The 5,603-nt window shown below is 53.5% G+C and overlaps 1 pseudogene; it reads left to right on the top strand.

The window, feature by feature from the left end:
- Positions 1-1,003: 1,003 nt before the first annotated feature.
- LOC127028669 (olfactory receptor 14C36-like) lies at positions 1,004-1,935 on the top strand (annotated as a pseudogene).
- Positions 1,936-5,603: the final 3,668 nt, after the last annotated feature.

Genomic DNA, 5,603 nt, shown 5'->3' on the forward strand with positions numbered 1-5,603 from the left:
GGCAGCATTTACCTGAAAGGGAAGGAGTCTGTGCTTTGAGTTTTCTCCTCATGGTTGGCTGGGTGGGCAGTGGGAGATGGGAATTTCTTCCTCCTTTGTGGAGAAGGCACGGAGACCCCAGTTCTCGTTAGTACTTGTCTGAGCTGCTCCTTAGCTGCTGCAGACACAGAGATGCCCCTGGGCAGTGCCCGGCTGCCAGGAGGGGTCTGCAGGGCAGAGCTGAGCACACAGCGGGTGGGATGGGGTCTGTGAGCGATTGCATGGAAGAGACATGGGGACAGAGCAACAGCTCCCAGCAGGGACAGCTCCCGGCAGCAGAGACAGAGACTTGGGCAGGGAGTGAGCAGGAGCTGCTCCCAGAAACACCATGGGAGGGGTGAGTCAGGCACCTTCCTGCCATCCCCTGCACTGCAGACGCCTTCTCTGGAGCAAACCCCCTGGTCTCCTCTCCCACCCAGCAGACCCTATTCCCCCAAGCCCATGGGATCCAGGCCATGAGTCACATCCTCAGCAGCTGGACCTCCAGTCTAGGAGAAGTGCATGTGTCCTACAATTGATACATAACAAACCAGACCAAAGCGACTGCCCTACAGTGTCACTGTCTGTGAGGTGGAGAGCACAGCAGGGTAAGGAGAAGGCTTCACAGCATGCCCTTCTGCCTTTCTCTTCCTCCTCCATTTTTTTGGAGCATCGCAGTTTTCTTCCCTGTTTCCCCACCTTTCCGTGGTGCTCTTGCTCTCTGGGGTTTGGGTGAGAGTGCGGGTCAGCTTCTGTTCTGACACCAACTCTGAGGGTCCCGCCCTGGAGGTGTCTTCATGGGAACTAGGTGCCCAAGCTGTGAGGCACCATGTCATTCAGTTGGTAGGGTTGAGAAATTACCTGAAACATTCCTCATTCAGCTCCGGGAGGGGGATTGCTATGAGAAATGGTGTGGGGTTTTCCTCTAACAAATCTCCCCTTCTTGTCATTGTGTTTTCCTTCTTGGACAGGTCCCCGTGCCCAAAGGGAACAAATGTCCAACAGCAGCTCCGTCACCCAGTTCCTCCTCCTGGCATTCACAGACACGCGGGAGCTGCAGCTCTTGCACTTCTGGCTCTTCCTGGGCCTCTACCTGGGTGCCCTCCTGGGCAACAGCCTCATCATCACTGCCGTAGCCTGCGACCACCGCCTGCACACCCCCATGTACTTCTTCCTCCTCAACCTCTCCCTCCTCGACCTGGGCTCCATTTCTACTACTGTCCCCAAAGCCATGGCCAGCTCCCTCTGGGACACCAGAGCCATCTCCTATGCAGGATGTGCTGCCCAAGTCTTTCTGTTTGTCTTTTTCATTTCAGCAGAGTTTTATTTGCTCACCGTCATGGCCTACGACCGCTATGTTGCCATCTGCAAACCCCTGCACTACGGGACCCTCCTGGGCAGCAGAGCTTGTGTCACATGGCAGCAGCTGCCTGGGGCAGTGGGTTTCTCAATGCTGTGCTGCACACTGCCAGTACATTTTCACTACCACTCTGCCAGGGCAATGCCATGGACCAGTTCTTCTGTGAAATCCCCCAGATCCTCAAGCTCTCCTGCTCAGATGCCTACCTCAGGGAAATTGGGGCCCTTGTGGTTAGTGTCTGTTTAGGTTTTGGGTGTTTTGTGCTCATCATGCTGTCCTATGTGCAGATCTTCAGGGCTGTGCTGAGGATCCCATCTGAGCAGGGACAGCACAAAGCCTTTTCCACGTGCCTCCCTCACCTGGCCGTGGTCTCCCTGTTTATCAGCACTGGCATCTTTGCCTACCTGAAACCCCCCTCCATCTCCTCCCCATCCCTGGACCTGGTGGTGGCAGTTCTGTATTCGGTGGTGCCTCCAGCAGTGAACCCCCTCATCTACAGCATGAGGAACCGGGAGCTCAAGGATGCAGTGTGGAAACTGATGACTGGATATTTTTAAAGCAGCAATAAACTGCTTGTCTTCTTTTGCATATCACTTACAATGTAACTCACTGTGGGACCAGCCTGTCTTTGGTAGTTGGTTTGGTTTGTTTTGTTTGTTTTTTAGCTTTTCTAAGTTGCAATAATGTTGTCCACAAAGAAATGTCAGTTTTCATACCATTCCTAATTCAGTATCTGCCTGTCTTGTGTGACCCAGAGACTGCGTAATGACAGGCCTTGCTCTCTGTGTTTTAAAACTAAATACAGGACCCTGCAGTGACTTGTTTGTCCGAGATCCTTTCTCCGAGACCTTCTCTGGAGCTGCAAGGGCAGTGCCTGTGGGCAGAGGTGGAGGGGAAAAGAGTGCCAGCACAGCAACGCTGCCAGGGAGCACCAGCACTTGGTCTTTCCCGAGCTGCTCTCTTTCCACCCTCATGCTCTCCTTCTGAGCCTTTGTGTTGGTGTAAGGCCTGAGAGCACTGGCAGCTTGGTCATAGTCCTGCTGTGCGGCACTCCTGTGCCAGCAGGCAGGGACAAGCAATGGGCACTTCTGTGACAGAGCTGACATTCATAACAGCATTTCCATCATGAAAGGGGTTCTCCTAAGGGCAGTGCCTGAAGGCTTGGGTCTGCTTCTAACGGTTCTCTCAAGAAGATGCCCAGGAAAATGCAGCGGAGAGAAAACACCAGTGAAGACCTAAAGGGTGTGAGTGTGCATGGTGGGGGCACGTGGCAGTGTCCTCGCACAGCCAGGCTTCCTGGGAGAGACGCGAAGGACCGGCAGAGCAGGGTCTGGTCTGTGCCTGTGTTCGCTGGGCACCTGGGGGAAGTTGCCCCACAGCAATCGTCACCAAACAGACAATAACAACCACCATTTCCAGCACTGGCCTCTCACCTCAGCTTGGGGAGGTTGGTTGTCCCTCCGCGGAGGGACACCAAACAACTAGGTCAGAAGTCCATGTTTGCATTGTTCCTATGAGACATAAGCATGCACAGCAACCCGAGTGAGAAGAAATGCCATCAGCTCTTCCTAGGAGAGTGTGGTGGGCTGACCTTGGCTGGACGCCAGGTGCCCACCAAGCCACTCTTTCACTCCCCCTCCTCAGCTGGACAGGGCAATAAAAATACGACAAAACGTTTGTGGGTCGAGATAAGGACAGGGAGGTCACTCAGCAGTTACCGTCACAGGCAAAACAGACTCGACTTGGGGAAATTCATTTCATTTATTATCAGTCAAGTCAGAGTAGGATAATGAGAAATAAGAACAAGTCTAAAAAACACCTTCCCCCCACCCTTCCCTTCTTCCTGGGCTCAACTTCACTCCCCATTTCTCCACCTCCTCCTCTGGAGCGGTGCAGAGGAACAGGGAATGGGAGTTGCAGTCAGTTCATCACACATTGTCTCTGCTGCTCCTTCCTCCTCACACTCTTCCCCTGCTCCAGCATGGGGTCCCTCCCACGGGAGGCAGTCCTCCATGAACTTCTGCAACATGAGTCCTTCCCACGGGCTGCAGTTCTTCACAAACTGCTCTGGCGTGGGGTCCTCATGGGCTGCAGGTGGATATCTGCTCCACCGTGGACCTCCATGGGCTGCAGGGGGACAGCCTGCCTCACCATGGTCTTCACCATGGGCTGCAGGAGAATCTCTGCTCCAGCACCTGCAGCACCTCCTCCCCCTCCTTCTTCACTGACCTTGGTGTCTGCAGAGTTGTTCCTCTCACATCTTCTCCCTCCTGTCTTCTGACTGCTGTTGCACAGCAGTATTTTCCCCTTCTTAAATATGTTATCACGGAGGCGCTACCACCGTCACTGATGGGCTCAGCCTTGGCCAGCAGCGGGTCTGTCTTGGACGTGGCTGACATCATTGGCTCTATCGGACATAAGGGAAGCTTCTGGCAGGTTCTCACAGAAGCCACCCCTGTAGCCCTCCCGCTTCCAAAACCTTGCCACGCAAACCCAATGCAAAGGGAGACCAGAAGCCCCCAGAGCTGTATGACCAGGAGCACTGCCAGGACATTGAGGGAAGGGATTCTCCAGGTTACTGCATCCCAATTTCAGATCCCAATACAGGAAAGATATTGGCAAAGATATTGCAGGCTTAGCAAAGGGCCCCCAAGAAGGTCAGCGCTTTGCCTGTGAGGACAGGTTGAGGGAGCTGGGCTGGTCCTGCCTGGAGATGGGAAGTTCTTGGGGGGAACATGCAGAAGCATTACACTGTTCCCAGGACGTCTGAGTCAGGCTCATGTCCGTGGTACAAGACACAAGGATGAGAGGCAATGGGCTGAAACAAGAGAGACAGGCCACATCTAGGGAGAATGTTTTCCAACATGAAGATAGTCAAATGCTGGGAGCTGTTTCCCAGGGAGTGAGCACCAGTTCTATCCCAGAAAGTGACCAAGACATGTTTGGATAAAGCCCTGAGTAATCTTGTCTGACCCTTCTTGGAGCAGGAGGTTGGTCAAGACACCTCCCAAGGTGCCTTGCAGCCTGAATGATGCTGACCTTCCTTCCCCTTCATGTTTTCAAATTAGGGAAAGCTCTAAGGTGCTCTCTGACCACAGAAGTCATTCACATCAGGTGCAGGGCTGCTTCACAGGTGCCCCCAAACAGCCCTGACCACATCCTTTGCTTCACTTTTCAGTTCCATTTTCCCTCTCCCCCCAATACCACAAGTTCCTCTCTTTTGCTATCCTAACACCCTCCAAAAAGAACAGCCTGCCCTGTTACTCCTTTCCCCAGTGGCCATGCATTTCTTCTTTCGTACAATCTTTTGGTATTTCTGAGATGGTTACTGTGGTATTTTCCACCTTGGGTAGCAACTCTGTTAAGCACATCGTTCCCATTACCTGGAGCGTCCTGCGAGTCCTCGTGTTCTTCTCTTGTTTGAGACACTGGCCCACAAAGCTTAAACACTGCCACGTTGGATTTTCAGTCCAGTGGGGCCTTGACACACTTGTGGATTTGGCCAACAGAAACCTCCACAAGTTTGACAAGGCCAAGGGGGCAAGGTCTGCGCTGGGGGCAGAATAACCTCGTGCACCAGGACAGGCTGGGACCTGAGTGGCTGAGGAGTGCCCTGGGGAGAAGGGTGTGGGAGTTAGGATGGATGCCATATGAGCCAGTGGCTTTGCCGTTTGGAAAGGAGGATGCAGAAACTGGAGAAGGGGCAGAGGAAGTCGGTCATGAGGGGGTCAGGGGCCTGAAGCACCTGAGCTGGGTGGAGAAGTGGAGGCAAGTGGGCCTCTTTAGTCTGCGGAAGGGGAGGCACAGGGCAGTCCAAAAGCAGGTGACACCTTCCTGGAGAGATGATGATGGAGTCACACTCTTCTGCAGTGGCAGATGGCATGGTAGAGGCAACAGCCACAAACTGACTCCGGGGAGCTTCCCACTGGGCCTGAGGAAAAACTGAGTAGGTGGGCGGTGCTGCCCTGCTCTGTACAGCTCCATCCTCGCTCTGCAGAGCTCCACTGGATGGGCAGTTTTCCTGTTTCTTTCACACCATTTCACCTTCACAATCTTTTTGGATTGTGTGCATACCAAACACACTCTGAAGCAACAACATTTATCCCCTACAGCTTCACCCATTTCCAATTGCAGGCTGAGATATTTCCCCTCTGGGAGCAGGCATTGTGCAAAGATGCTCCAGATTTGGAGACCCGCTTCAATGCTGCACGTTCATTTGGGTTAA

Source organism: Gymnogyps californianus, unplaced genomic scaffold (genome assembly GCF_018139145.2).
Source record: "Gymnogyps californianus isolate 813 unplaced genomic scaffold, ASM1813914v2 HiC_scaffold_38, whole genome shotgun sequence".
Classification (NCBI taxonomy): Eukaryota; Metazoa; Chordata; class Aves; order Accipitriformes; family Cathartidae; genus Gymnogyps; species Gymnogyps californianus.